Below are 16,015 nucleotides of genomic sequence, written 5' to 3' on the forward strand. Positions count from 1 at the left end.
GAGGGAAGGGAAGAATAGGGATTTAGTGTTCAATGAGTACAGTTTCAGTTTTGCAAGATGAAAAAAGTTCTGGGGATGGATAGTGGTGGTGGTAGTGCAACAATGTGAATGTACTTAATGCCCCTGAACTGTACACTTAAAAATGGTCAAAGTGGTAAATTTTATGTTAAGTATATTTTACCACAATTTTTATTAAAGGGGAAAAGAAAAAATCCTAGTGGGTCTCAGAGAATAAATTGCAGATTAAAATTTGAGGGAAACTTCTTTTTAATAAAACATCTTGAAGGGGATCCTCCCCGAATCATTCTTTTTCTCCTCCACTCCCACCCTGCTTTTCACTTCCATGGGATTGTTGGACATTTTCAGTGCAATTAAGTCCACCTTTTATTTGACTCAAGTCTGTACCCAAGGAAAGAGCAGAGATTTGTTTTTTTAATGATGGCCATTCTGACTGGTGTGAGGTGGTACCTCATTGTAGTTTTGATTTGCATTTCTCTAATAATTAGTGATGATGAGCATCTTTTCATAAGTCTGTCGGCCTCTCTATGTCTTCTTTGAAGAAGTGTCTACTTAATGACCAGCTACTTTTTTTGTTTTGTTTTGTTTTAATTTTTTATTTTACATTGGAGTATAGTTGATTTACAATGTTGTGTTAGTTTCAGGTGATTTAGCAAAGTGATTTAGTTTGCTGTTTAATTAGTTTAGTTTTTACACATATCTATTTTTTTCAGATTCTTTTCCCATATAGATTATTATAGAGAAAGATACTGTTTTTTGTTTTTTAATTTATTTTCTTTTTCTGAATTTTATTTATTTTTATTTTTTTATACAGCACGTTCTTATTAGTTATCAATTTTATACATGTAAGTGTATATATGTCAATCCCCACCTCCCAATTCATCCCACCACCCCCACCACCCCCACCACTTTCCCCCCTTGGTGTCCATACGTTTGTTCTCTACATCACTGTCTCTATTTCTGCCTTGAAAACTGGTTCATCTGTACCATTTTTCTAGATTCCACGTATGTGCATTAATATACAATATTTGGTTTTCTCTTTCTGACTTACTTCACTCTGTATGACAGTCTCTAGGTCCATCCACGTCTCTACAAATGACCCAATTTTGTTCCATTTTATGGCTGAGTAATATTCCATTGTATATATGTACCACATCTTCTTTATCTAATCATCTGTCAATGGGCATTTAGGTTGCTTCCATGACCTGGCTATTGTAAATAGTGTTGCAATGAACATGGGGGTGCATGTGTCTTTTTGAAATATGGTTTTCTCTGGGTATATGCCCAGTAGTGGGATTGCTGGGTCATATGGTAATTCTATTTTTAGTTTTTTAAGGAACCTCCATACTGTTCTCCATAGTGGCTGTATCAGTTTACTTTCCCACCAACAGTGCAAGAGGGTCCCCTTTTCTCCACACCCTCTCCAGCATTTACTGTTTGTAGATTTTCTGATGATGCCCATTCTGAATGGTGTGAGGTGATACCTCATTGTAGTTTTGATTTGCATTTCTCTAATAATCAGTGATGTTGAGAAGCTTTTCATGTACTTCTTGGCCATCTGTATGTCTTCTTTGGAGAAATGTCTATTTAGGTCTCCTGCCCATTTTTGGATTGGGTTGTTTGTTTCTTTAATATTGAGCTGCATGAGCTGTTTATATATTTTGGAGATTAATCCTTTGTCCATTGATTCATTTGCAAATATTTTCTCCCATTCTGAGGGTTGTCTTTTCATCTTGTTTATGGTTTACTTTGCTGTGCAAAAGCTTTTAAGTTTCATTAGGTCCCATTTGTTTATTTTTGGTTTTATTTCCATTACTCTAGGAGGTGGGTAAAAAAAGACCTTGCTGTGGTTTATGTCAGAGTGTTCTTCCTATGTTTTCCTCTAAGAGTTTTATAGTGTCTAGTCTTACATTTAGGTCTCCACTCCATTTTGAGTTTATTTTTGTGTACAGTGTTAGGGAGTGTTCCAAATTCATTCTTTTACATGTAGCTGTCCAGTTTTCCCAGCACTACTTATTGAAGAGACTGTCTTTTCTCCATTCTATAACCTTGCCTCCTTTGTCATAGATTAGTTGACCATAGGTGCATGGGTTTATCTCTGGGCTTTCTATCCTGTTCCATTGATCTGTATTTCTGTTTTTGTGCCAGTACCATATTGTCTTGATTACTGTAGCTTTGTAGTATCATCTGAAGTCAGGGAGTCTGATTCTTCCAGCTCTGTTTTTTTCCCTCAGGACTGCTTTGGTTATTTGGGGTCCTTTGTGTCTCCATACAAATTTTAAGTTTTTTGTTCTAGCTCTGTAAAAAATGCCACTGGTAATTTGATAAGGATTGCATTGAATCTGTAGGTTGTTTTGGGTAGTATAGACATTTTCACAATATTGATTCTTCCAATCCAGGAACATGGTATATCTCTCCATCTGTTTGTGTCATCTTTGATTTCTTTCATCAGTGTCTTATAGTTTTCTGAGTACAGGTCTTTTACCTTCTTATGTAGGTTTATTCCTAGGTATTTTATTCTTTTTGTTGTAGTCGTAAATGGGAGTGTTTCCTTCATTTCTCTTTCTGATCTTTTGTTGTTAGCGTATAAGAATGCAAGAGATTTCTCTGCATTAATTTTTTATCCTGCAACTTTACCAGATTCATTGATTAGCTCTAGTAGTTTTCTGGTGGCATCTTTAGGAGTCTCTATGTATAGTATCATGTCATCTGCAAACAGTGACAATTTTTCTTCCGCTTTTCCAATTTGTATTCCTTTTATTTCTTTTTCTTCTCTGATTGCCGTGGCTAGGACTTCCAAAACTATGTTGAGTAATAGTGGTAAGAGTGGACATCCTTGTCTGGTTTCTGATCTTAGAGGAAGTGTTTTCAGTTTTTCACCGTTGAGAATGATGTTTGCTGTGGGTTTGTTGTATATGGCCTTTATTATGTTGAGGTATGTTCCTTCTATGCCCACTTTCTGGAGAGTTTTTATCATAACTGGGTGTTGAATTTTGTCAAAAGTTTTTCTGCATCTATTGAGATGATCATATGGTTTTTATTCTTCAATTTGTTAATTATGTATATTGAAGAACCCTTACATTCCTGGGATAAATCCCACTTGATCATTGACCAGCTACTTTTAATTAAAGTAAAATATCAAATTTGAAGAACTTAGCTTGGTTATGTTGATTATTAAATGCTGAAATGTCTAATGAAGTAAAGATGAGCAGTCTCTATAAAGGAAAATATTAAATTAAAAAAATAGATTGTTATCCATGCTGGATGCCAACTTGGATGTCGAAGTTGTATAAAAAACTTTTTTATTTTCCCAATTCTTAGGTCTTTCGGAGTTCAATTTTTCATATATTTGAGTGACAGATTCACGTAAGTATGTTTTTATTATTTTTAACTAGTTAAGAGAAATCAAAGGCTAAATTTGCTTTCTCCTTGGCTTTTGTCTTGTACAGTGTGTAACTCTTTTATAACTCTTATCAAATTCTATCTTTGTGCTATTATTAAATGTGTGCATATTTCATCTCTTCAATTAAAAATGTTATTCAAAGTTTTCTACTTCTAAAACAGTAATGAAGCTACTTTGCTCCTCTATTAGATTGTGGGCAAAAATATGTCATACCATCTTGAAATTTCCTATTATGGTTTTACACAGATTACGAATTACAGTAATTAGAGCAGATTATAAACAAACATTTTAAATTAAAGTATGTGATACTTATTGCTGAGATAAATTAAAGAAGACTTAAATAACTGGAGAGATATATTATGTACATGATTGGAACTCAATACCGTTTAGTTGTCCATTCTCTCCAATTGATCTATAGATTCAGTGCAGTTCCAAGCAAAATCCAGCAGACTTTTGGGCTGAAAATTTCAAGGTGATCTAAAAGTTATGCAAAGAAACTAAGACAGCCAAAACAATTTTGAAAAAAAACAAAATTTAAGAACTGAGACTCTCTGATGTTAAGAATTTTAATAAAAGTAAATAAACAAGATACATAGACCATTGAAACAGAATAGAATCCAAAAATAGACCCACACGAATATGGTCAATTGAATTTTTTTTCTACTTAAAAAAAAAAACTTTTTAAAAAATTTATTTATTTATTTTTGGCTGCATTGGGTCTTCGTTGCTGCGTGTGAGCTTTCTCTGGTTGTGGCGAGTGGGGGCTACTCTTCGTTGCGGTGCACGGGCTTCTCATTGCAGTGGCTTCTCTGTTGTGGAGCATGGGCTCTAGGCACATGGGCTTCAGTAGTTGTGGCACATGGGCTCAGTAGTTGTGGCTCATGGGCTCTAGAGTGCAGGCTCAGTAGTTGTGACGCATGGGCTTAGTTGCTCCGCGGCATGTGGGATCTTCCCTGACCAGGGCTTGAACCTGTGTCCCCTGCATTGACAGGCGGATTCCTAACCATTGTGCAACCAGGGAAGCCCCTGGTCGATTGATTTTTAACCTAAACTCCAAAACAATTCACTAGAGAAAGAGAAAATGGTGCTGGAATAACCGGATACCTATATTTTTAAAAAAATTTCAGTCCCTACCTCACACTGTACTCAAAAAGTCATCTGTGATGGACTATTAACCTAGATGTAAAAGCTAAAACTCTAAGGCTTCTAGAAGAAAACAAAGGAGAATATCTTCATGTCCTTAGGGTAAGCAAATATTTCTTAGAACCCAGAAAGAACTTACTGTAAAAGAAAATACTGATAAGTTGGACATAGTAAAAATTTAAAACTTCTACTCATCAAAAGACATGGTTAAGAAAATGAATAGACAAGTCACAGAGTGGGAGAAAATGTTTTGTAATAATCACATCTGATGAAGGACTTATATCAGAAAAAGAACTTATATTAAAAACATATAAAACTCATTTATAGAAAGGCAAACAACACAAGTAGAAATGCGCAAAATATTTTAATGGCCACTTCACAAGGAAAGGTATATGAATGGACAATAAGTGCATGAAAATGTGCTCGACATCATTAGTCATCAGGGAAATGCAAATTAATACAACAATGAGATACCTTCACACCTCTAGAATGCCTACAATTAATGACTGACAACACCAAATACTTGCATAGATGCAAAGCAACTGGAATTCTAGTCCAACCACTTTGGAAAAGTGTTTGAAAATTTCTTGTACAATTAAAGAGATATCCTCTCTATGACTCAGCAATTCACTTCCATGTGAATTCCTAACCCTAACCCAAGAGAAATAAAATCTTATGTTTATGACTTATACAAGAATGTTCAAAGCAGCTTTGTTTGTACTAATCCAAAACTGGAAACAATCCAAATAACCACTAACAGATGAATAGTTACTAAACTATAGTATATTCATAAAATGAAATACTACTCATAATTAAAAGGAACAAAATATGCGAAACAACATGAATGAATCTAAAAAACTTTATGCTGAACAAAAGAAGTCTAGCACATAAGAGTAGGTGTTTATAATTTCATTTATATGAAGTTCTGGAGTAGGCGAATCTAATCTAAGATGAAAAACATCAAAACATTGGTTCCCTCTGGGAATATGCCTTGACAAGGAAAAGGCACAAGGGAATGTTCTAAGGTGAGGGACATATTCTATACCTTGATACAGGTATGTGTTACACAGCTGTATGCGTGCACCAAAACTCACTGAATTATACACTTAAGACTGTTTATTTCACTGAATGTAAATCATACCTCAATAAAAAATTAGAATAGCAACGTTGTGCTTCTTTTCTGGGAAACACCACTTTAGTTAATATGAGTTGTAATTTCATTAATAATTCTTTGACACTACTTCTAAGAAGGGAGGTGGCTTAAGTGCCGACATTTGGATATCTTTTATGGAAACTGATCAAAATGGCCAATGAAATATAAAATTGAGGAGCAACCTGAGTAGTAAATATTCTCTAAAGATGGCCCCCATGTGATTCTGCCCATCCCTGTCCATGTATGCGGGTCCTTCCATCAGGTGGGAGATCTTATGTCTCCTCTTGAGTTTGACCTGGGCCTGGAGCTGCTTTGTCCAGGTGAATGCAGAGAAGTGACATTCTGGGATCTCTGAGCCCAGGCATTAGTGAGCCTCTGCTTCTTTTCTCTGAAACCCAGGAGCCATGCTGTGAGAAACGTCACCAGTCAGGTGGGAAGGCCACATGGCCAAGAGTAAAGGCCTCCGCAGGCCCTGCTGAACTCTCACGTGACAGCCTGGAGCTCCCTTAGAAATGAACTCCCAGCCTCAGTCCCACCAGCCCCACCAGTGCCATGTGGAGCAGAGACGAGCTGCCCATGGAGCTGGCCCAGATTGCAAAATCACAAGCAAATAAATGATTGTTGTTTTAAATTACTAAATTTTGGGGTTGTGTGTTACATAGTAATTGATAATCAAAACAACTTGCATTAGTACCGGAATATGAAGAAAAATACCATCTACACGCCACAAATGTCGAGGAATTTCTCTCAGTATATGTGGAATCAGATCAAAGGAAGATGTGTAGTGCTTGCTCGTAATTCCTTTTCTGAGGAATGAATTCCTCAGAGCAGAGGAAATTCTGGTGAAAAGCTCCATACAATCCCTTTCGGGTTTTAGTTGGGATTGCATGAACAAACACTCGAGATGAATTTGGGGCAAACTGTCATCTTTGTCATATTGGGTCTTCCTATTCACATTCCTGTCATAGCAACACTTTATATGTTCAAGTCTTTGTGTGTGTTCAAGTCTTTGCATGTGTGTGTGTGTGTGTGTGTGTGTTTGTCAATAAACTTTTTGAAATTTGTTAACTTTTCTGTTTATTTATCCAAACAAAGAGTATCTATATTGGTCCAGTATTGGGATTTGAGATGACTTGTGTTGGAGATTATCTGAGTCCTTGGGCAATTCTTTTGGTCCCCAAAAAAGAAGGGGTAAAATCTTATATTTTCTGTGGTGATTTGGCAGGATTTCGAGTATAAATAGCCTGTTTGAGGTATTGAGGAAGCTGTCTCAGAGAAATTCACTGATGTGCCAACTGGTTGCTTCTGCAAGTCTTGTTCCTTGGTGCTGGTCCCACCCCATCTTCCCATGCCCACCTGGCAACAGGCCCCAGTGCCCGTGGTGGGGTCCACAGCATCAATCCCCTTCCTGCTCATTTCACAAGGGCAGGCGTGAGGAGCACTGTTCTCCTGGCGGGGCCTCCTCTGCCAGCCCTGAGCTCTGCTACTTCTGCTCATCACTTGGGAATTTGGGTTCAGTAATGGACACCATTTACTCATTTCCCAAGCAGGTTTCTTCTTTTCCATTTATTAAATTACAGACTGCTCAATTTCCGCCCCCCCCCCAATCTGGTCCTGTTTGCACTTTGTCTTTTAGAACTTGCTCTGTCCTATACCTCCTCTTTTTCCGTCCTTGAAACAGAATTATTCCCATTTTTATATTACACTGGTTATTTCAATGGCATTTGAAAGGGTGAAAATAACCGCCCTGAAATGGAAAGTTTCAGAATTATCTTTCTTAAAGGAGATATCTGATTATAAACAAATCTCTCCATAACATCCAAATGTCTCAGCCTAGCATTCAGGGTCCCCAAAGCTCACCTTCTCACTATGTATCTGAGATTTTGACCATGACCATTTTTAGAACATAACACAGTTTGCCATCCTTGGGCTAGTTACATTGATTTCCTGACCTGAAGAGTCTATTCGTTTATCATATAGTTATTGAGTGACTTCCATATACCAAACACTGTAAATAGTAACATTATTTTAAATCAGTCATGCTTAAAACCTTGGAGGAAAATATTGTCTTTGATCAAAACTATATCTTATTTGTCTAGATGTTTAAAAGTATCAAATTTTAAACTGTGACAAAGTAATATGTAGAGTCCGTCTATTGACACATGAGCTGAATTAGTGCCATTGGTTCACATGTAAGGAAGCTAAACTGTCTGTCATCCTGACCTAGGTCATGTTGTACTGGGAGGTGAAGGCATAAGTAGTGTCAGCTAATGGTAAGTGAAGTCAGGGCAATAACACCAAAGGAGTCTGTAGGTTTGTAATGAAGAATCATTCCATGCATAATAACTGAAAACAGCATGGCAAGAGGTATGGTGTGTTCTTCTTTGACCAATTATAGATGCCAGGTGCTATAGACTGAATATTTGTGTCCCCCCACGCTCCCCCAAATTCATCTGTTGAAATCCTAACATCCAATGTGATGGCATTAGGAGGTGGGGGCTTTGGTGGGTGATCGGGTCATAAGAGCAGGGCCCTCATTAATGAGATTGGTGCCATTACAGACAAGACCCCAGAGAGCTCTCTTGCTCTTTCTGCCACATGAGGACATTATGAGAAGATGACCATCCATGAACCAGGAAGGGGGCCTCACCAGACACCAAATCTGCCAGTGCCTTGATCTTGGACTTCCAGCCTCCAGAGCTGTAGGAAATAAATTTCTGTGGTTTACAAGCCATCCATTCTATGGTGTTTTGTTATAGCAGCCTGAACAGACTATGACAGAAAATTGGTACTGGGAAGTGGGATGCTACAGTAACAAACACCTAAACATGTGGAAGTGGCTTTGGAACTGGGTGATGGGTAGAGGCTGAAGAGTTTTGAGGTGCCTAATGGAAAAACCGTACATTGGCATGAACAGATGGTGAAGGGTGATTCTGGGAGAGCTCAGAAAGAAATTCAGAGGGCTGTAGAGAAAGCCACAATCTTCTTAGAGGATACCTGAGAATATTGTTGGAAATATGACAGTGAAGGCCATTCTGGGGAGATCTCAGACAGAAATGAGGTTATTTCTTGGAAACTGGAGGAAGGGCAATTCTTGTTATCAAGTGGCAAAGAACTTGGATGAATTGTTCACGTTCTAGTGTTTTGTTCTAGTTTCCACATTCCCAACTGGTCCTGTGCCTCTAGCCTTCACCTCTCATCCATCCTACACATTGCTGACAGGATGACCTTTCCAAACTGAATTGTAAGACTTTCGGCTTCAGAGCCTTGAGCGACTCTTCACTGCCATTATTATGACTTTGCCCTGGTCTTGTGCTCTAGTCTCCTCTCTCCATATCCCTCAATGTTTTCCTTGTTATTCTGCTATTTTGAATAAGTTCTCAGAATGCATCATGTTATCTAATGTCTCTGCGACTTTGATCATGCTGTTTCCTCTCCTAGAATTCTCTTCCCGTCCTTCCTTGCCTTACTAACTCTTTTATGTTCCTTAAGAATTCATTTAAATGCCACCACCCTCAGGAAGTCCTCCCTTATCATCCCACACTGAATTAAGTATCTTTGCTTAGTTCTATTTCTTCTAGAATCCTCTTCTAGTGCCATGATTAAATTTATATCATACTACTTCTTGATCTGCTATGTAAATACTGTTTTTTTCAGAGCACGTACAATGTATCAGGCACCATGCTAAACCGAACTGGTAAAGTGGTGATTAATAAAAACAGTTCTTGCCTATATGCTCATAGACCAAAGAGAAGACAGACATGCAGTAATTGTAAGTGCTCCAAAAGAGAACTAACAGGAAGACCTAGGGGATCAGGAATCTTTAGGCTCAGACATTTCTGTATACTCCATTCCCATGAGTTCCATGATGGAAAACTCTTTATATCATGAGGCAGCAGATTAAATTTTTAGACTGTTATATTTTTTCTTTTATTTATCTGGAAAATCTCTCTCTAAAATTTTTACTCATTGTTCCTAGATATGCTCTGGAGGTGCTCAGGATAAACTCACTCTTCTTCTATATAGGAGCCCTTCAAATATTTTAAGATAAGTTATATGGCCCTGTGTATATCTTATATTGGGCAGGAGTGGATGGGGTGGAGCGGGGTGGTTAAATATTCCCATTCCTTCAAAGTAAGAAGAAAAAAGCATTTGTACAAGAGGTAGTATCTGACTACCAGTTAAAGGTGGTGGATTGAACACAAGCACTCACCTTTGCTACCTCTCCAAACCTCACTCAAATGACCATAAAGGATTTTTAAAAAGGCATAAATATCTCATATTCAAACAGAATGAGGGAGAACACAACAACAAAGGATTTTGGAAGCTGGAGAGTAGATGGATGATAAGTCCTCACTTGTCATAATCAGATTATATCCACGAAAGCAGAACCATGAACAGGAAGTGGAGGAAGTCTAGAAGTGAGCCATCTTGCACACAGACCTCCATCTCAGAGGCACAGGGATTGGCAGTATCATGAATATTAAGCATACCTTTTTATTCCAATGTTTTGATATCTGGGGCCTTATTGATCATGGGGAAGCTGTACCTCCCAGAACCAGCCAATTCCTGGAGATAATAAAGTCCCCCTTTTGGTGTGCTTTTCATGTGCAAACCAACCATTCCAGAGCCCACACTCCCCCACCCCCCCTTCTATTATCCCAGGGCCAGGTACCAAGCAACTAGGGACAGCCACTATGCCACAAAGCCTGCTGAAATTATTCAAAATACCCACTCCTTAACCTGCTCACCCTGCCTCTCCCATTCCTCCCATGAAAACCACAATAAAGGCTCTGCCTATATTTCCCCATCACTCCCTCTGCCTTCTGACCAACCTGGTACTTCCCTGTGAGGCTCTGTAGGGTGTGGCCTTCTCCTCCTCTCAGGAACTGAGTAACAAACTAACTTTCCTATGGCAGTTTCCTCCTGAGATGTTGGCCTCACAATATATTTGAGTAATAATAAAACCTAAAATTTAAAACGCCAGGGATCTCTGAAAAAGAAGGTAAAACAGGAGGATTTTTGGAGTTTGCATAAGAAGCAGTTAGATACTCCAGTTCTCCTTTGCTGTTCCCCCACCCCTTGCCTGCCACCATGCATAGCTGGTCAACTGCTCCTCCCCCATGACAGTGGAAACTTTGTTTACTTTCTTTTTTAAAAAAAATTTATTTATTTCTTTTTATTTTTGGCTGCATTGGGTCTTTGTTGCTGCACGTGGGCTTTTCTCCAGTTGTGGTGAGCAGGGGCTACTCTTCGTTGCAGTGCGCAGGCTTCTCATTGAGTGGCTTCTCTTGTTGCAGAGCACGGGCTCTAGGCACACGGGCTTCAGTAGTTGTGGCACTCGGGCTCAGTAGTTGTGGCTCACGGGCTCTAGAGCACAGGCTCAGTAGTTGTGGTGCACGGGCTTAGCTGCTCCATGGCATGTGGGATCTTCATGGAGCAGGGCTCGAACCCGTGTCCCCTGCATTGGCAGGAGGATTCTTAACTGCTGCACCACCAGGGAAGCCCCCTGTTTACTTTCTGAGCAAAGGTGAACTAAAGTGAGCACAAGGCCCCACCAGGAGTGAGAATACCACACCAAAAACAAGAGTAAGAAGTGCAAGTCTACATATGAAGAGAGAAATCCTAGGTCCACTCAGCTCCAAGATCAGTTGCAAACAGGCTTAGAGCCCCCAAGTAGAACATTGGATACATTTTCTCTGGAACTCTAAGAAGCTCAAAAAAAAAGCCCTAAATATACTGATAATTGGGGGTCGCTCCCAAGTCCTCTCAGCTGGATCACCCTATAGTGAAGCCCACCAGTTGACAAGTCCTGCCCATGCACACAGAGCTTCAACTTGGGCTTGAATGCTTCACTCTTAGTTGGAGTGAATAGACAAGGATTCCAAACATGAGTAAAGTCTCCAACATCAAAGACAGAGACAGAATCCAAGTTTAAGCTAGAATGTAGAGAAAATAGAAACTAAGAGAGAGGAAAAGTTTAAAAAAAACCCCAACTCATTAAAATCTGCAGAGATATAAGGAAAAAATAATACATCCATGAAATAAGACTAGATGCATAAAAAAAGGAAAATTATGAGAACAAAAAAGAATTCTTGGAAACTTAAAATATGATAATGGAAAATAAAAATCCCAACAAAAGGATTGAAAGGTAAATTTGAGGAAACCTCCTAGAAAGTAGAATAAAAATGGAAAGAGATATAAAATGGGAGAGAACAGATAAGGAAATTAGAGGATCAATCCAGGTTCAATCCAACATCCATAAAACAAGAGCTCCAGAAAGACTGGAGCAAGAGACTAGAGGTGAAGAAATTATCAAAGAAATAACCCAAGAAAAGTTTGCATAATGGAAGGATCCGATATTACAGATTTCTCATCAATTGTGCCATGTCCCCAGCACAACTGTTGAGAAAAGCCCATCATCATGAAATTTCAGAATATTTGGGACAAAGAGACCTTAAAGGTTTTCAGAAAGAAAAACCATCACATACAACGGATCAGGGATGAGAAGGCCTCAGGCTTCCCAGCAGAAACACAGGGAACCAGACAACAATGAAGAAGGATCTTTAAATTTCTGAAGGTAAATAATTTCTGACTGAGGATTTTTCACCAAGCCAAACCATCTAATAAACATGAAGGTAAAATCAAAACATTTTAATTTATTTTTTTAAAAATTTATTTTAGGGCTTCCCTGGTGGCGCAGTGGTTGAGAGTCCGCCTGCCGATGCAGGGGACATGGGTTCGTGCCCCGGTCCGGGAAGATCCCACATGCCACGTGGAGCGGCTGGGCCTGTGAGCCCTGGCTGCTGAGCCTGCACGTCTGGAGCCTGTGCTCCGCAATGGGAGAGGCCACAACAGTGAGAGGCCCGCGTACCGCAAAAAAAAAAAAAAAAAAAAATTTATTTTACTGAAATATAGTTGATTTACAATGTCGTGTTAATTTCTGCTATACAGTAAAGTGATTCAGCTATACATATATATACATTCTTTTTTATATTCTCTTCCACTATGCTTTATCACAGGATATTGAATATAGTTCTGTGTGCTATACAGTAGGACCTTGTTGATTATCCATCCTATATATAATAGCTTGCACCTGCTAACCCCAAACTCTGAATCCATCCCTCCCCTACACCCTCCCCACTCTGGCAACCACAAGTTTGTTCTCTATGTCTATGAGTCTGTTTTTCAGATAAGTTCATTTGTGTCATACTTTAGCTTCCACATATAAGTGATATCATATGGTATTTGTTTTTCTCTTTCTGACTTACTTCACTTAGTATGATCATCTCTAGGTCCATCCATGTTGCTGCAAATGGCATTATTTCATTCTTTTTTATGACTGAGTAGTATTCCATTTTGTGTGTGTATATATATATATATATATATATATATATATATATATATATATATATATATATATATATATACACACACACACACACCACATCTTCTTTATCCATTTATCTGTTGATGGACATTTATCTTGTTTCTGTGTCTTGGCTATTGTAAATAGTGCTGCTATGAACATAGGGGTGCATATCGCTTTTTGAATTGATATGACAACTCTATTTTTAGTTTTTCTGATGAGCCACCATACTGTTTTCCATAGTGGCTGCACCAATTTACATTCCCACCAGCAATGTAGGAGGGTTTCCTTTTCTCCACACCCTCTCCAACGTTTGTTATTTGTAGACTTTTTAATGATGGCCATTCTGACTGGTGTGAGGTGGTACCTCATTGTAGTTTTGATTTATATTTGTCTAATAATTAGTGATGTTGAGCATCTTTTCATGTGCCTATTGGCCATCTGTGTGTCTTCTTTGGAGAAATGTCAATTTAGGTCTTCTGCCCACTTTTCTATTGAGTTTTCTGGTTTTTTGTTATTGAGTTGTATGAGCTGCTTGTATATTTTGGAAATTAAGCTCTTCTTGGTAGCATCATTTGCAAATATTTTCTCCCAGTCTGTAGGTTATATATTTGTTTTGTTTATGGTTTCTTTTGCTGTACAAAAGATTGTACATTTGATTAGGTCCCATTTGTTTTTAAATCAAAACATTTTTAGGCATACAAGTTCTCAAAAAATTATCTTCTATACACATTTGCTCAGGAAGCTAATGGAGAAAATACTTTATGAAAATGAAAGAGCAAGCAATGAAAGGGGAACATACAGGATCCAAGAAATGGGGATCAGCACAGGTGAGAGGTAAGGAAGAGCCCAGGCCAGCAGCTGTGGGACAGAGAGAGCAGCCGAACTGGTAGAAGAGGGAGAGGCAAGAAGGGCTGTCTCCAAGGAGATAAAACTGATGGAGTACAAAACAAGTCTGAAAAGCATGTTGAGAGAAGACATATTTCTAGAAAAGGGTTTAGGATAAATTAAGATACATAGAAAACTAAGTAAATGACAAAACAAATACCAGAAAAACAAAAGTTGTACAAGAAAGGAAACATAATCATACTACATGGCTCAGCAATGAAAAACATTTCACAGTCATGGCAATGTAAATACTGACTACTGATCTAATCAAAAGATGAGGCGATAATACATTATATTATGAGGAAGGAGGTGACATATAAATGAATATGTGTGGGTGTAGGGGGCAGTAAATGTATAAGAGAACCATGTTCTCACCTTCCATAAGAGGAAGTTGACAGATACGTAAAACTGAAAAATTTTTTAAAAAGTAATTGACCAAGTACAGAAATATAGTTATAAATACTAAAAGAAACAGAGAAAAGGATTGAAAATTAGTCCTTTGGGAACAAGAATTGGGAAGAAAGCACATGAAGCATCTTTTTTTTTTCTATTTGTATTTATTTATTTATTTAACATCTTTATTCGAGTATAATTGCTTTACAATGGTGTGTTAGTTTCTGCTTTATAACAAAGTGAATCAGTTATACATATACATATGTTCCCATATCCCTTCCCTCTTGCAGCTCCCTCCTTCCCACCCTCCCTATCCCACCCCTCTAGGTGGTCACAAAGCACGGAGCTGATCTCCCTGTGCTATGTGGCTGCTTCCCACTAGCTATCTATTTTACATTTGGTAGTGTATATAGGTCCATGCCACTCTCTCACTTTGTCACAGCCTACCATTTCCCCTCCCCATATCCTCAAATCCATTCTCTAGTAGGTCTGGGCCTTAATTCCTGTCTTGCCCCTAGGTTCTTCATGACCATTTTTTTATTTTTAGATTCCATATGTATGTGTTAGCATATGGTATTTGTTTTTCTCTTTCTGACTTACTTCACTCGGTATGGCAGACTCTAGGTCCATCCACCTCACTACAAATAACTCAATTTCATTTCCTTTAGGGCTGAGTAATATTCCATTGTATATATGTGCCACGTCTTCTTTATCCATTCATCTGATGTTGGACACTTAGGTTGCTTCCATCTACTGGCTATTATAAATAGAGCTGCAATGAACATTTTGGTACATGACTCTTTTTGAATTATGGTTTTCTCAGGGTATATGCCCAGTAGTGGGATTGTTGGGTCAGATGGTAGTTCTACTTTTAGTTTTTCAAGGAACCTCCATACTGTTCTCCATACTGGCTGTATCAATTTACATTCTCACCAACAGTGCAGGAGGGTTCCTTTTTCTCCACACCCTCTCCAGCATTTATTGTTTGTAGATTTTTTGATGATGGCCATTCTGACCGGTGTGAGATGATATCTCATTGTAGTTTTGATTTGCATTTCTCTAATAATTAATGATGTTGAGCATTCTTTCATATGTTTGTTGGCAATCTGCATATCTTCTTTGGAGATGTCTATATAGGTCTTCTGCCCACTTTTGGATTGGGTTGTTTGTTTTTTTGATATTGAGCTGCATGAGCTGCTTGTAAATTTTGGAGATTAATCCTTTGTCAGTTGCTTCATTTGCAAATATTTTCTCCCATTCTGAGGGTTGTCTTTTCGTCTTGTTTATGGTTTCCTTTGCTGTGCAAAAGCTTTTCAGTTTCATTAGGTCCCATTTGTTTATTTTTGTTTTTATTTTCATTTCACTAGGAGGTGGGTCAAAAAGGATCGTGCTGTGATTTATGTCATAGAGTGTTCTGCCTATGTTTTCCTCTAAGAGTTTTATAGTGTCTGGCCTTACATTTAGGTCTTCAATCCATTTTGAGTTTATTTTTGTGTATAGTGTTAGAGAGTGTTCTAATTTCATTCTTCTACATGTACCTGTCCAGTTTTCCGAATATCTCTTATTGAAGAGGCTGTATTTTCTCCACTGTATATTCTTGCCTCCATTGTCAAAGGTAAGGTGACCATATGTGCGTGGGTTTAGCTCT

The 16,015-nt window shown here is 38.3% G+C and overlaps 1 long non-coding RNA gene across 2 annotated transcripts in view; it reads left to right on the plus strand.

Annotated features, from left to right (window-relative positions):
• The window catches only part of LOC137233061 (uncharacterized), an 83,873-nt gene that overhangs the window by 14,378 nt on the left and 53,480 nt on the right, over positions 1 to 16,015 (plus strand). Inside the window, exons 2-3 of one of the 2 annotated variants that reach the window (XR_010947275.1) lie at positions 3,340 to 3,384; positions 8,279 to 8,445. This is a non-coding gene — a long non-coding RNA (uncharacterized lncRNA). Of the gene's footprint in view, positions 1 to 3,339; positions 3,385 to 8,278; positions 8,446 to 16,015 lie in introns of those variants that run through there. The other variant, XR_010947276.1, reaches the window with a different exon arrangement.

This window comes from Pseudorca crassidens, chromosome 10 (genome assembly GCF_039906515.1).
Source record: "Pseudorca crassidens isolate mPseCra1 chromosome 10, mPseCra1.hap1, whole genome shotgun sequence".
In the NCBI taxonomy this organism is placed as follows: Eukaryota; Metazoa; Chordata; class Mammalia; order Artiodactyla; family Delphinidae; genus Pseudorca; species Pseudorca crassidens.